We start from the raw sequence: 16215 nt of genomic DNA, 5'->3' as shown, positions 1-16215 counted from the left end.
ACTTTTATTTATTTTTATTTTTTTTGTGAATTTTTTTTACTTTAGTTTATGTTAAATATTTTCTTAACTCTTCTTGAACTGCACTGTCGGTTAAGGGGTTGTAAGTAAGCATTTCACGGTAAGGTACACTCGATTGGCCCGACTAACCGGTGCCTGTATATAGCCTCGCTACTGTATATAGCCTCGCTACTGTTATTTTTCACTGTGTTTTTAATGCTGTTTTTTATTTCTTTACTTATCTATTGTTCACCTAATACCTATTTTTTACTTAAAAATTGCACTGTTGGTTAGGGCCTGTAATTAAGCATTTCAGGTCTACACCTGTTGTCTTCGGTGCACGTGACAAATAAACTTTGATTTGATTTGACAAATAAAGTTTGATTTGGCTAGCTGGCTAGTGAATTTCCTCCAGCCTTCTATCAAATGTCACATCCTGCTCTCTGATAACACGGTTATTGGAAAAATTACTCATATTTCAAATTTCCATTATGGATAACATGCTAAGTGTAGCTACAGCTTTCAACAACAGTGTCGCCCTGAATTCTGCTGGTGCTGGTATCATGCAGCTCTTACTGGTTGATGCCGAGTGGGAAGAATATTTTGAAAGTCTGCTGTGATTAATCATCACCCATATGCAGGTAAGAGTCCCCTGTGAAACAGCTTGCTAGCTTCATGTGCATACTTCATTAGCTAGCTCAACACAGTGTCATAAAGTTGTTTTTGTTGCTAGCTACCCACTGGGCACAAACTGGTTGAATCAATGTAATTTGTCAACATATTGCGATGTGGAATCTACGTGGAAAACAGTTGAGGCTGCTGAGGGGAGAACGGCTCATGATAATGGCTGGAATGAAGTGAATGGAATGCCATTAAACTATGTGTTTAATGTATTTGATTCCATTCCACCTATTCCGCTCCAGCCGTTACTATGAGCCCGTCCTCCCCAATTAAGGTGCAGCCAACTTCCTGTGGTGGAACATACATTGGATTTGAAAAAAGTTATGAACCTTTGTTAAAACTGTCATTTTGAGGGTAACATTTCAACAACCAAAATATGTTGAATTTGTACAACTGAAACAACGTCAGATCTTCAACATAATAGCCACTATAACAAAAAAAGATAGAGTTGATCTATCTATAGCTATTCCTTCGGTCTCCCATCCAGGATTTTAACCAAACCCAGCCTTGTTTAGCTTTGACATATTTGTCACTGACTATTACCAATGTGCTATCGTGATAATGATTGTTGAGAAAATCTCAAGTTAATAGATCCACTGTTGCTATCGAAGTCATTCCAACGGGTAGGTCCAACAAATCAAATCAAATATAACCATCATTTATCAATCATATATCATCAATGATGACATTTAGGCCTGTATAGCATTTGGGAAGTCATCAACAGCTAATGTTGCAATTCAACCCAGGATTCAACTAAAAATAGAAAATACATACAGGCCTACGTTTCAGCTTTGGTTGATTTCAAATGGAATCTACAAGTTAATAATACATATGTTGGATTCACGTCTCCATCTAAACCAAAAATACAATTGAAAGAATAAGATTACATCAAATCAAATTGTATTTAAAGTGTATTTTAAGTTAGATTTTATTTAGTCCTGTTGTTGATCAATGTATCTACCAAATATTACCCAATTATCCACGTTGAAATGAGGTGGTGTGCCCAGTGGCTATTGCTGTGTAACTAAACAGCTGCATACAGGCTACTGCTGAACGATTAAACAAAGAGTCTTTTTTTCTGAATTTTCTTTACTAATTGACTGAAGTCAGTTCAATTATCTGAATTATATTTCAAAAATGTTTTTTCTGTGAGCTCACTTTGCACATTGCGCTACAGTTCATCTAGAGATAAATCAGATTATGCCTTAACTGTAAGATGTAGTAGGGAGTTGTAGTTAACAACAGGCCAATGTTCTACATAGTTTAGCACAGAAAACATGATAATTAACTACAATGACCATAATCCATTGCACGGCTACTCGTACAGTCTGTGTTTCTTTTACACTTGCTACACAAGACACAGAAGAATGTGCGATCAAGAGAGGATACATAAAGTATGCCTTATTTACTTTGAAGATCTACTAAAATAGTGATTTTGTCAGGCAGCATAGGCAGCAGCTCTATAGAGATGAGATGATGACTTGGAATTAAATAATAAAGTCATCAAATAAAACAAATGTATTATACACAACAACTGAAATATTTTATTAAAGTGAAGTAATTTGGGGCCTCCCGGGTGGCGCAGTGGTTAAGGGCGCTGTACTGCATCGCCAGCTGTGCCACCAGAGACTCTGGGTTCGCGACCGGGAGGTCCGTGGGGCGACGCACAATTGGCCCAGCGTCGTCCGGGTTAGGGAGGGTTTGGCCGGTAGGGATGTCCTTGTCTCATCACGCACCAGCGACTCCTGTGTCGGGCCGGGCGCAGTGCACACTAAGGTGCACGGTGTTTCCTCCATTGGTGCGGCTGGCTTCCGGGTTGGATGCGCGCTGTGTTAAGAAGCAGTGCGGCTTGGTTGGGTTGTGTATCGGAGGACGCATGACTTTCAACCTTCGTCTCTCCTGAGCCCGTACGGGAGTTGTAGCGATGAGACAAGACAGTAACTACTAAACAATTGGATACCACGAAATTGGGGAGAAAAAAGGGGTAAAAAAATAATAATAATAAAGTTAAGTAATGTGAATGGTTAATAAGTGATAAGCAGTAATGAACATTCACTACCATCATGGGACTTCTATTAATTGTTTTAATCCGTGTTTATTGTTTTATTCAACCAACATAATGCATGTATTTATTTTTTAAATGATCAAAACCAAAATCAAAAGTCTTTATTATTTTTTTAATAATCGTGCCGAAACCAAACCGACCTCAAAAAGCACTAATAATAAACAAATAATAATAATAATAACTCATAATGAACACAGCACTAATACAGGTAGCATGCTAGCTAACTTTAGCTGGCTAGAACTCTAGCTAGCTAATGTTAGATTGTCTAATGTTTATTGTTGATGTGCTGAGCCATGCATGACATGATGATAATCTTTGTCATGTTTGTCAGTTGGTCATGTTTAACCACCGAAAATAGCCACTGTGGTGCATATGCTAACCCATGTTAGCCAGGTGATAGGTACATACAGGCTAAGGTTTTCTAGCTAGCTAGCCACAATTAAATAATGGCTAAAAAGCTATCTAGATTGGATAATAGATTTAGATTTATGTCGTTTTTTGCATTTTCAACTAACTGGCTAGCTAGACGAATATCATTTACATTTAGCTAATTATGAAGTTAAATGTTTGCTAAATCAGTTGTGTCAGCATTGCCATTGTTTGACTGGAAGCAGGTTGACTACAGGGCTTGTTTTTTAGCTGGTGAATTAGTACAGCTGTAGCAGTCAACAGCCAATAACAAGCTATTAGAGTATGAATGTGTTTATGTTTTAACTCTAACCTATTTCCTGGAATTTGTCTTTCAGCATAAGAAGAACCTGCTCTCCTCTGCAAATACAAGGAGATGAACAAGGGTGAACAAGCAGCACTTTCGGTATTTTGTATATGTACTTTATGAGCTTATTGCTTGAACTTGGGGGTCAGTGAATGTTAGTGCTGGGTTTGTTATTTTTAATACAAGGTTTTAAAGTCTTGTCTATTTTAGTCTGCTTTCCTCTTTTTCGGCTTCAAATGTCTGGAGCCTGGTGTTGTTGTAGCCAAGGAGCTTTCATTCAGATGGAACCAGATTTCAGCTGCTTTGCAACGTTGACGTCCTTCCTCCCAGAGATGTGCAAGCATCCCCTGGACTGGACACATCCCGGCAAACATATCTTTTTGAGAATGAAAAGGCCATGAATATTACATGTCCTGCTCCAAATGGCAGGTCAGAAATAGATTCCTTTGTTCATGTCATAACATGATCTGAACCAAAGTCACTCAAAGGCAGTGGCGTGTATTCATGGATGCCAAGGGAAGCCGGGCTTCCCCAAAAAATTGACCAAGAAAAATAAAAATACATTAAATGATTTATCTTTTGTCTCTCTGTGTTTCCTCATTTTCTTTCAATTCGCAACCGGCTGAATGTATCGCACAGGAGAAAGCATTTGAGTGAGTGAAACAGCACCTCTGTCTCTCTAAGTGTAGGCCATCTATCTGATGCTGTCTGGTCCAAACGTGTATGACATTGTTGCCACCCGTAGCATTGAAGGCAAAGGAAGCCAGCAAGCATTTGGCCTCCCTTGATAAAAAAATATATAAAACATTTGCCAATCAGCGTTGATCTAAAATGTAAATGATCCTGGCCCACCAAAAAAAAGTGTCAAAGGAAGCCAACTTAGATTTTGCCATCACACCTCTATCAAATCCCATTGAGAGCATACATCATTGACAGAGAAACTTTGCTTCTCATTGTGTTGTTGTCCTCCGTGGCTAGCTAGCTAGCTAATATTGTCCCTTTCCTAAATTAGCCATGGATTGAGATGGGATTTGGACTTGTGGTTTTACTTAATTCTCCGTACTGACCAATGATTATAACAGTGATTCTGATCCAACCTTTAACTCATATATTGTTGTGTCCCTGGCCTGAGAGGATGGAAGTTCAATATGTAGCTAAATGTAGAAGGCTAATGTTAACTAGCTAACGTTGCCCATGAATGGAAGATAGGCTAGCGAGCAAACATTTTAGCCAGGTAGCCTAGGACAACAAAAAATACGTGTGTAGTGTATGACAGAGTGATAGACATGAAAGAGAGGAGGATGGCATTGGTGTTTCTCTACAAGTAGGGTGAGTCAACATGTCAAATCAAAGAAAATGTTATTGGTCACATACATACACAGATGTTATTGCGAGTGTAGCAAAATGCTTGTGCTTCTAGTTCCGACAGTGCAGCAATATCTAACATGTAATCTAACAATTCCACAAGAACTACCTAATACACACAAATCTACTTGCATGAACGTGTACGCACGCGCGCACACACACCACACACACACACACACACACACACACACACACACACACACACACACACACACACACACACACACACACACACACACACACACACACACACACACACACACACACACAGAAAGCAGAACCATGGACAGCTACAACATATTTAGCTTACTCTGTATCTTTGAGTTGTCACTGTATTAGACTAGGCAGTGGTGATTTGATTGTTTTGAAATGTTGAAGCTGAAATGGTGCTGGAATAGTGCAGACAGCTCCTGTTTTCTTTGTGATTTACGGTAACTTTCTGTGGTTCTAAATCAATAGTTGTTTAGTGGTCCAAAAATGGCAGAAACATTAACTTTCTTGACCATACTGTAGGTCACAGTCTGTTACTGTGCATGCAATATGCTTTGTGGACTTCACTGGACAGAGGTTGCTATCTGGTTTTGTGATAAAACAAAGGTGTGGTTGAATTTATTCTGCCACTGTGTCTTCTTATTGTATCAACCTTTAGGCCTATATATCACATTTGCTAGGCATATGAATTAAAAGGTTATAGAGAAAACAACGCAATTATCACAACACATACACTACCGTGCAAAAGTTTGGGGTCACTTAGAAATGTCCTTGTTTTTGAAATAAAAAAATGGCCAGAAACAATTAACTTGTAGTAGTACACAACATTGTATGAGATCTTCAGTTTCTTGGCAATTTCTGGCATGGAATAGCCTTAATTTCTCAGAACAAGAATGGACTGACAAGTTTCAGAAGAAAGTTCTGTGTTTCTGGCCATTTTGAGCCATTAATCAAACCCACAAATGCTGATGCTCCAGATACTCAACTAGTCTAAAGAATGCCAGTTGTATTGCTTCTTTAATCAGAACAACATTTTTAAGCTTTTAACATAATTGCAAAAGGGTTTTCTAATGATCAATTAGCCTTTAAAATTATAAACTTGGATTAGCTAAGACAACGTGCCATTGGAACACAGGAGTGATGGTTGCTGATAATGGGCCTCTGTACACCTATGTAGGTACTCCATTAAAAATCTGCCGTTTCCAGCTACAATAGTCATTTACAACATTAACAATGTCTACATTGTATTTCTGTCAATTTGTCAATTTCTATCAATTTTATGTTTTTTTAATGGACAAAAATGTGATTTTCTTTCAAAAACAAGGACATTTCTAAGTGACCCCAAACTTTTGAACGGTTGTGTGGGTTCTAATATGGCTTTTTGGGGGGTGGGGGTTCTTGGCTTCCCCAGTGATTTTACCCACGCACAACTACTGCTCAAAAGGATCTTATGATATGTGTTTGGGTGTTTTAAGTTGTTCCTTCTTGTAAACTAGCACCTGAAGTTAATCAAATATTGTAATATTTAAATATTTTCTTTGTTTTTTTAAGCAATGTACCTCACTGCTTTAGCATATGGCCACAGTCACATGGGTTGACATGTGCATTCTTAAAGAGATGGGTGGGTCTAAGGCTTAAGAGTGTTTGAACTATGTTAAATGGGCGTGAACAAAGAGAAGCACTGTAGCTGTTCAATGTGAAAGGTTATCTTTATCATACAACAAATAGGCAATTTAATACCGTTAATGTTTTGCCTAATGAGGGAATTAGTGAGATAATGTACAGAATATCTATATTGGCAATTTGGTGAAAATATTTATTTTCTAAATAGATGTTTCCCAAGGATTATTGTAAAGTAAGTGTGTAAATGGCTGCCAAATCTTTGAAAGCCTTTTTCTCCTAAATGGAATTACACATGAATCAACATTTAAAGCAACATTACTTCCCCATGTTTGATCCAACTACAGTGTATGATATACCATTTTGAAGCGCTGAGTCTGTAACGTTACTTGAATACATTGTGGAAACAAAATGCAAATCCCTTACATTTGATTTAAGCCCCCCACAAATGCACTTTCTGTCTTAAAAACATGACAGGCAAATTATAAATCAGATCGTACATGCTTTATCATTAAAAACAACTTTCTACAAGACAGATTGCAGTTTCTATTTACTGTTGGCTACTTTGTTACTAAAGACGAATTGCAATGGCAAGTAATTTGGTAGATTTAGCACAGAGTGAGAACATTTATTTCAAATGTTTGTAGTAGGCCTATCATTGTCAACCCTAACGTTAACAGTAAATTAAAGTAAATAAAAAGTTAATGACATTGTCAAACTTCTATTGAATTGTAAATACTGTCAATTACATGTTTACTCACCTGAAAATTCTTTAGCACTGAAACTATCATCTGTCAAGTAGTAGATTGACAGGTGAAAACTCGAAACTGCAAGGCAATAATGACTTCAGATAATGTATCTAAGTATGATCATTTCTCGGTAGATTGCCAGGTCAAAATTCGAAACGGCAAGGTGATGATGACATCGCTAAGTATCTAAATAAGGCAGATTTTCGACATCACCACACAGTTAAGGTGAAATTACTGTTCGCAGTTTCGATACATTATTCATATCTATGTTTGAGAAGTTGAGAAGTTGTGATGAAGTTGGTCCCACGCGCTCTTTGCACCCAGTCACTGAGCCTCTTGTTGGTAGGCTACGTATTCGTTTTGGTCATCATCTCCAGCAGGGAGGTGTATCGGTTACCCTTTTGCCCTTGTGTGTGAGCGATGTGATTTCATATTCAAGCAGCCTGGTCTCATATAATTGACGTAACACAGTAAACGAAAATCCGGGACACTCAAATTAGTATGATATGTTATGTTTTGTATAGTGTACACATGACAGAACAGGTTACTTAAGGCAAAGCTTGCATGTTCAAATCTCAGCAAGCACATTAGCATTTTAGCTAATTAGCAAATTTGCAACTGCTTACTACTTTTTACCTACTTTGCAACTACTTAGCATGTTAACTAACCCTTCCCCTAACCTTAAAACCCTTTAACCTAACTACTAACACTAACGTCAACCCTAACTTTAACCCTAACCTTAAGCCATAGCTAACGTTAGCATTAGCCACCTAGCTAATGTTAGCAACAACAAATTGGAATTCATAACATATCATTTCATACTAAATGGAGGAAACAGCTCTACATTTACTATGTTATGTCTACCCCTGAGTCCAGGTTGCAGCAAGAGGTAATTCTTTAACTCTGCTCTATGCAAATTGAAAATCCAGTGGTTTTCAGGTGTTTTACAACTGGTAAAATTATTGACATTTTGCTGAATATTAGGCTATTAGGTTAGTTTTGATGAGTGTGTGTTAGATTTTTTTAAAGTATAATCTCTGTGTGTGTATGTGTGCGTGTGTGAGAGACACACACACAAAGAGAGAGTGAGAGAGTGAGAGAGAGAGAGAGAGAGAGACAGAGAGAGAGAGAGAGAGAGAGACAGACAGACAGACAGACAGACAGACAGACAGACAGACAGACAGACACAGATAATTATATTATATACCAGTAGGCCTATTTCTGACCATAATTTCACTTGATAGGTATGGCTAGGAAATAGCAGTAGATTGGCAAATTGTTCATGTTAAGGCGAACATGACTTACTTTCGACATAAACTTGTCAGTGTCCCCAGATTTTGAACACTATTTATTTAGCTACATGGAACTTAATGTTCCCAGTCTACCTGTGTGCTGCTCCATCTCCCCCTTCCCCTCTAACCCCAGTTCAGGCTCCATTGTTACACACTTTTCTCCTGGCGTCTAAAGTGTTTGCTCTGTGGATCCTGCTCCAAGTTGGCATGGCAACCACAGTGTTTACTCTAGGGTGACTTGAAGGTAGTAGTGCTTGGGAACCTGTAAAGGAGGAATTCTCTGTGCCGGGGCAACACATCCAATAATAGTATCAAGAGAAATATAAAATAGGAGGGAATATACAGCACATTAAATACCAAATAAATGCATTTTATATGTAGGCTGTGTGACAGGGGGACTGGTCAAAAACACTATATTGGGGACATTGAGCATTGACGAATCGGTATGTGGATACCATATAATTAGGAATTAGAATAGCCTACTAATTTAATACTCATTTTATAGGATCTCTATGGTGGGTACATTCTCTTTTAGCCAAATCAGTGTGATATCAAGGACGTTCTGAGATTCTTAGGTGGGCAGTGATGTATTATGCCTTTAGGGTCAGTGGGTCTCTGATTACACCTGTTTCAGTGTCAAGACGAATCCCAGCTAAAGTAATGACAGTATTACTAGGAGAAATACATCTTAGATTCTAACTCATATGGCTTTTGACTTGTAATGTTCCATTGTACATTTTAGGCTGTGTATTAGAGTGGAAGTGGAGCAGATTGGTAATTGTGTCAGCTTTCAGCAGGAAGTCAGTATGATGATGACCTCTATTGGAGAGTCGAAGGAAGGCTTGTCTTTAATCCTCAATACACAGGATCCCGGCCATCCCTTTCCCTCTGCTCACTTGCTGTCATTATTAATTCATTCCCCATTCATCATTTAATATTTGATATTTATTGCGTAGTACTGCGTGTAATTTTCATCAGCTCACAGCGCGTACATTGTGTCATTTTTGTACTCCTTGTATGTAAAAAGTTATCCCTCTTACCAGCAGGGGGTACTGTTAGTACACCAATGACATGATTTTGGAGACTAGTACAGTACATTAGTTAAGTGTCCCTTTAGGATAGACTTACAGTACCTTTTACCACATATGCAGCCTGTAGAGGTCAACTAGATGTGATTGGATGTTGTTTACAAGATTATCATGAGGGTTGTATACTTGCAGGGTGTGTTCCTTCAAGGAGCAACCTCCCCCTGGTCCCTCTGTGATTTGGCCTCTCCTTTCCCTTCGCCTGGCTAAGCTAGTCACGGTGGGTTTTCAAATGTCAGAGCGTGGCGGAATATAACAGCAGTAGGACTGGGGGCAGAGCAACAACACAGTCACACAAACAGCCCTCTGACTCCATCTTCACTACAAACACGGATAGAGCGGGAACACCACGATTGGGTTTATGTCCATTGTAGATGGTATTTACTGTTAATGTAAACCTTAGGGTAAAGTCAGCATACAAGAGTGTTCCTTTTTCCCCTGAAGATGTTTCTTTCCAACCATTTATTTGTGTATGTATGAGAGAGGGAGAGAGAGAGAGAGAGAGAGAGAGAGAGAGAGAGAGAGAGGGAGAGAGAGAGAGAGAGAGAGAGAGAGAGAGAGAGAGAGAGAGAGAGAGAGAGAGAGAGAGAGAGAGACCGGGGGAAAGGGGTGGCACCCATCTGGTGAGGGAGTTCCATTTATATTGGATTAATGCACTTATGGGCTCTCTAATACTCAAATAATCAATGTCCATACTTGATGACAACAGTAGCACTTCCAAAAGCACCAAAACACCTTGTTCATTCATTCTGGTGTCAATGTGAAAGGCCATTGGTGATTTTTCTTGAAGTTATATTACTACAATCACTTAGTGTAATGCACATTCCGCTGGAGTGCTGGCTAATTAAGCCACGTTTGATTTGCTAATGACAATACAAGTCAAATACAAGGTTACTGCAGGCTGACTCAACCCTTTTAGTGCAGGAGAGTGAGAGACAGAGGGAGTGTTTGTAGTGATTTAAAGTTATCCATTTCTTTGAATCATCCCTCAAAATCCCAGGGCTTTTATTCAATTACATAAATTACACAGATACATTATCCTTTTTTACTGGAATGCAAAACAAAACACAAAAAAAGAAGAGCTTTTCCATAGATACTCCAGAGGGCCATTACGGAAAGGATGGATGTTTTGTGCATGTCGGACAACCTGTAACATGCAGCAATCTCATACAATATATTCATGATTGGCTTTCTGCTGTAAACAGTGTTGTGGGTGGAGAGGGTATGAATAAGAGCTGGCTCTCTGAGCTGCCCTGGAAACAATGCCTCATCATCACTCTAAAGGCCATAAACTCTCTCTCCTCTCATCCTCTCAGTATAGATGATGCCGTTCCCTGTGAATGCCAATGTAAAGGGGGAGTGTAAGCCATCCATCCCTCTGCCCTCTGAAGGCAGTCCCTCCCTCACATCCTCCAGACAGGGATGAGCGAGGGAGAGATGGGCCTCTAAATGTCTCTCACTTCCATCCATCAATCTTATTCTACTTCACTAATGACCTTTGCAACAGAATAACCACTAAATGAGGAAAATGAATGGATTGGATTGGACACAGATATAGACAGCAGCCACCACTCTTTCATTCTTGTCATGTGTTGTTTTTCTGTTCTCACTGTTGTCTTTGAGGACAGGATGACTCTAGTAAAAGACTGCTGACACAACAGCTTGTGTAGGGAAACAACCGTTTCGGGCCAAATGCTTGTTTTTAATTTCAGTAGGCCAGCAGGTTCAGGCCCGAGGGTGTGTGTTGTAAACTCACTTCTCTTTGGATGTTATTAAGAGCACAGTTATTGGACCTCAGATGCGATGCCTCACGCTGGGCATCCTCCACAGCTCTTCTACTCCCTCTGCCAATCGGCCAGGATATCTGGGCCAGCATGTCACCTAAATTAAGGCAAACAGAGGAGTTTTTTTTTCCGTAAAATGTAATGAAAAGCTTCAGGACATTTGTTCTGCTTCAAAAGCTGAAATGGGCCAGGTCATAAAAAATAAAAGAAATAAACGTACAAAAGGTATTTTCTGTTTGGATTTTTATTGGAAATCCAGTAACATCAGAGTACAGTGATGTTCATCATTGACCCTTGTCTTCCACTGTGGTGATCTGTTGATGTATGAACATAAAAGAGCTGGAGCTGCAATTTCACAGAGCTATTGTGACTTTTGAGAGGTAGTTGAGGAAATAAGCAAGGCCTGTGCCAGATGAGTTTGTGAACATCCCAGGAAAAAAGTATCAATAGGCTTCTGAATGAGGTAGGTCTACAGGTTTTATAGATTGGATTGGATTGAACTTGAGTTGAACACAGTTCTCATTTGCAGTAGTCCCTGTCTGACTCCTCTTGATGCAGTGAGTAAATATGAGCACTCATAGGAGATGAGTCACAACATTCCAAGTAGTTCATGGGTGGAGAGCTGTTGAGCATGAGCTCTGAAATTACACTCTACAATACAACTGCAGCATCACTTCAGACAGGAGGCGTAACCACTTTTAAAAACAAGTGACATCACCGTTACGAATGATCTTACATGTTTTTGGCTTCATTTTCTGACACAGACCATTTCAAATGTATATTCAGCCTCTTTGAATCAGACATAGCATCACATTAAATGTGACAGGCCTTCAAAATATGCATTTGATAAGTGTGTAGCTGAGGTTCACTGAAAAGTGGAAGCTCACGCAGGGGTCACTCAATGCCTATGCACAGTAATATTTCACTAGTCCTGATGTCTGACACAGGCGGTGAGGGTGTGTGGAGTTGAAGGTAGATTTTGTAATATGACATAGATGCAGAAAGTAAACAGCGTAATGGGTCAATTTTCACAACAACTAAGAGCGTTGAAGGCTCAACTTCTGGCTAACATGCTGTGGACAGCGTGAAGCGAAGCAGTGCACATGCACACATACTATGTGTGACTGTGTGAGAGCAAAGTCTTGCATCTTGCTCATCTCATTTTCTGCAATGCCGTTCGTGGCAACGTCATTTCGCTGAGTCTACTTTTAATATTGAGGGCGGGTTGCACCAACATGCTTCAAATACATTTTATAATAAACCTAACCTAGACTTTGTAAATCTAGAGATGTGTTGCACCATTTCATTTTAAACATGAGTTAGTTGATCTAAGGTTAAATCACAAAATGATGATTAGAGACACGTGTCATAATGGATTCACCATAGCAATATGTTCTAATTATGTTTCTGTGGAAACAAAAATGAGTTTTGACTTCGGTCTAAATTCTGAACTTTATTGTACTTTTTTGTCAAATTAGTTCGCTGGCTAGTTCAATTTTACAAACATGATAAACCACAAGAGCTAAAATTGTTAATAACACCGAAAGAAACTGCATATACAGTGACATTAGATTAACAACAACAAAAAAACAACCAGTAAGATTTAATCCCTAAACTAAATTTAAACCTGATTTTGTAACAATGGAGCAACAAGATTACGTTTGATCTTGGTTTAAAGTAAAACAATTAAACTGAGTTTTAGAGGAATTTAACTAGGATTGATTTAAAACTAGGTTTACATTTTGGTGAAACAATATTTATAGCTACACCTTGACTGAACCCAGTTTAAGAGTTAATCCATGTTGGTGCAACCCATCCCGAGTGTTAATGGGTGTGCCCATTGGCCTCAGTGGGAAGCCAGGACCAGGTAGTGGACTCTCTGTGTCATTAGCCCCCTGCCTCGCACCTCCTGGTCAGGCTCTCTTATCTACAAATACGTCTTCATTAAAGAGATGACGCTGGCCTCTCTCTGAGCAGATGGTAATGAACAGCCCTCCTCCTCCTCCTTGTACTGGGACACTACCTGGAGGACACCCATCACATCACCCCTTTAATGGCATCTTTGTAGTTATACTACCCCTCAGAGGAATTCCACGAGGTTCCACGAGGTCACCTGAGAATGGCACAAGGCCTGTTTTTATTTGTTTGTTTTTTAGACATGGCATTTGACTGTGGTGAAGCAAACTTTTTTTTGTGTGATGAAATGTACTTTATTCTGTACTTTTTTTGTTGGGGGGGGGGGGGGGGGGTGTTATAGGTACAGTACTTAAATCAAGGGTTTGAACTGTTCAGGGAACAGAACCGAACACCGGAAAATAACTCAATTATTTGAGGAGCAGAACCCAAACCGAGTGATCTATACTGTTCCGGAAAAGAACCGCTAACAACATTATTTTAAAATCGCCACAAAGCGTCCATGCAAAGCCCTCACTTTGTCACTTACAAACTTATGCCGTGTTCACGTGCTCGTCAGAACTAGGATATTATTCTTTTTTGACTTGATAACTGGTTGAACATGGAGTGTGTATAACTACAAAACATGTTTTTACAGTCACACATTTTTACAGTCACACAAAATGTGTAACAAACTATCAGGCACACGGGGCGTGTGCCTGAAAGCAAAAATATTATATATACAGTGGATTTGGAAAGTATTCAGACCCTTGACTTTTTATACATTTTGTTACGGTACAGCCTTATTCTAAAAGTGTTTAAATAGCGTTTTCCCTCTCATCAAACACAATACCCCGTAATGACAAAGCAAAAACAGGTTTTTAGAAATTTTACAAATGTATCAAAAATAAAAAACTGGAATGTCACATTTACATAAGCATTCAGACCCTTTACTCAGTACTTAGTTGAAACACCTTTGGGAGTGATTACAGCCTTGAGTCTTCTTGGGTATGACGCTACAAATTTGGCCCACCTGTATTTGGGGAGATTCTCCCATTCTTCCCTGCAGATCCTCACAAGCCACGCCAGGTTGGATGGGGAGCATCGCTGCACAGCTATTTTCAGGTCTCTCCAGAGATATTTGATTGGGTTCAAGTCCGGGATCTGGCTTGGCCACTCAAGGACATTCAGAGACTTGTCCCGAAGCCACTCCTGCAATGTCTTGGCTGTGTGCTTAGGGTCGTTGTTCTGTTTGAAGGTGAACTTAGGCCCCAGTCTTGTTCCTGAGCGCTCTGGAGCAGGTTTTTATCAATGATCCCTCTGTACTTTGCTCAGTTCATCTTTCCCTCGATCCTGACTAGTCTCCCAGTCCCCGCCTCTAAAAAACATCCCCACAGCATGATGCTGCCACCACCATGCTTCACCGTAGGGATGGTTCCAGGTTTCATCCAGACGTGACGCTTGGCATTCAGGCCAAATAGTTCAATCTTGGTTTCATCCAACCAGAGAATCTTGTTTCTCATGGTCTGACAGTCCTTTAGGTGCCTTTTTGGCAAACTCCAAGCGGGCTGTCATGTGCCTTTTACTGAGGAGTGGTTTCCATCTGGCCACTCTACCATAAAGGCCTGATTGGTGGAGGGCTGCAGAGATGGTTGTCCTTCTGGAAGGTTCTCTCATATCCACAGAGGTTCTAGAGCTCTGTCAGAGTAACAATCAGGTTCTTGGTCACCTCCCTGACCAAGGCCCTTTTCCTCCGATTGCTCAACTTGGTGGTTCCAAACTTCTACCATTTAAGAATGATGGAGGCCACTGTGTTCTTGGGACATTCGATGCTGCAGAAATGCTTTGGTTCCCTTCCCCAGATCTGTGCCACAACAAAATCCTGTCATGGAACTCTACGGACAGTTCCTTTGACCTCATTACTTGGTTTTTGCTCTGACATGCACTGTCAACTGCGGACCTTATATAGACAGGTGTGAGCCTTTCCAAATCATGTCCAATCAATTGAATTTACCACAGGTGGACTCCAATCAAGTTGTAGAAACATCTCAAGGATGATCAATGGAAACAGGATGCACCTGAGCTCAATTCGAGTCTCACAACAAAGGGTCTGAATACTTGTGTAAATAAAGTATCTGGAAAGGGCCTTCCCCAAACTGTTGATACAAAGTTGGAAGCACAGAATCGTCTAGAATGTCATTTTAAGCTGTAGCCTAGTCGGAATCATGAAAAACAGCTCCAGACCATTATTCCTCCTCCACCAAACTTTACAGGTGGCACTATGCATTCGGGCAGGTAGCGTTTTCCTGGCAGCCGTCAAACCCAGATTTGTCCATTGGACTGCCAGATGGTGAAGTGTGATTCATCACTTCAGGGAAAGCTTTTCCACTGCTCCAGAGTCCAATGGCGGCGAGCTTTACAATACTCCAGCCTACGCTTGGCATTGCACATCGTGATATTAGGCTTGTGCGGCTGCTCGGCCATGGAAACCCATTTCATGAAGCTCAAGATGAACAGTTCTTGTGCGGACATTGCAGTTTGGAACTCGGTAGTGAGTTTTGCAACTGAGGACACATGATTTTTAGCACTCGGCGGTCCCGTTCTGTTAGGATGTGTGGCCTACCACTTTGCGCCTGAGCCGGTGTTGCTCCTAGATATTTCCAATTCACAATACCAGCACATACAGTTGAACAGGGCAGCTCTAGCAAAGCAGAAATTTGACGAACTGACCTGTTGGAAAGGTGGCATCCTATGACGGTGCCACGTTGAAAGTCACTGAGCTCCTCAGTAAGGCTATTCTACTGCCAATGTTTGTCTATGGAGGTTGTATGGCCGTGTGCTCAATTTTATACACCTCTCAGCAACCGGGGTGGCCGAAATAGCAGAATCCACAAATTGAAGGGATGTCCACATACTTTTGAATTGATTTGAGCATTTTGTTAAAGTTTCTGGCAATGGTTTTATCTCAGGAAGGAAAA

This window comes from Oncorhynchus clarkii, chromosome 5 (genome assembly GCF_045791955.1).
Source record: "Oncorhynchus clarkii lewisi isolate Uvic-CL-2024 chromosome 5, UVic_Ocla_1.0, whole genome shotgun sequence".
Taxonomy (NCBI): Eukaryota; Metazoa; Chordata; class Actinopteri; order Salmoniformes; family Salmonidae; genus Oncorhynchus; species Oncorhynchus clarkii.
Note: the sequence above shows the minus strand (reverse complement) of the source record.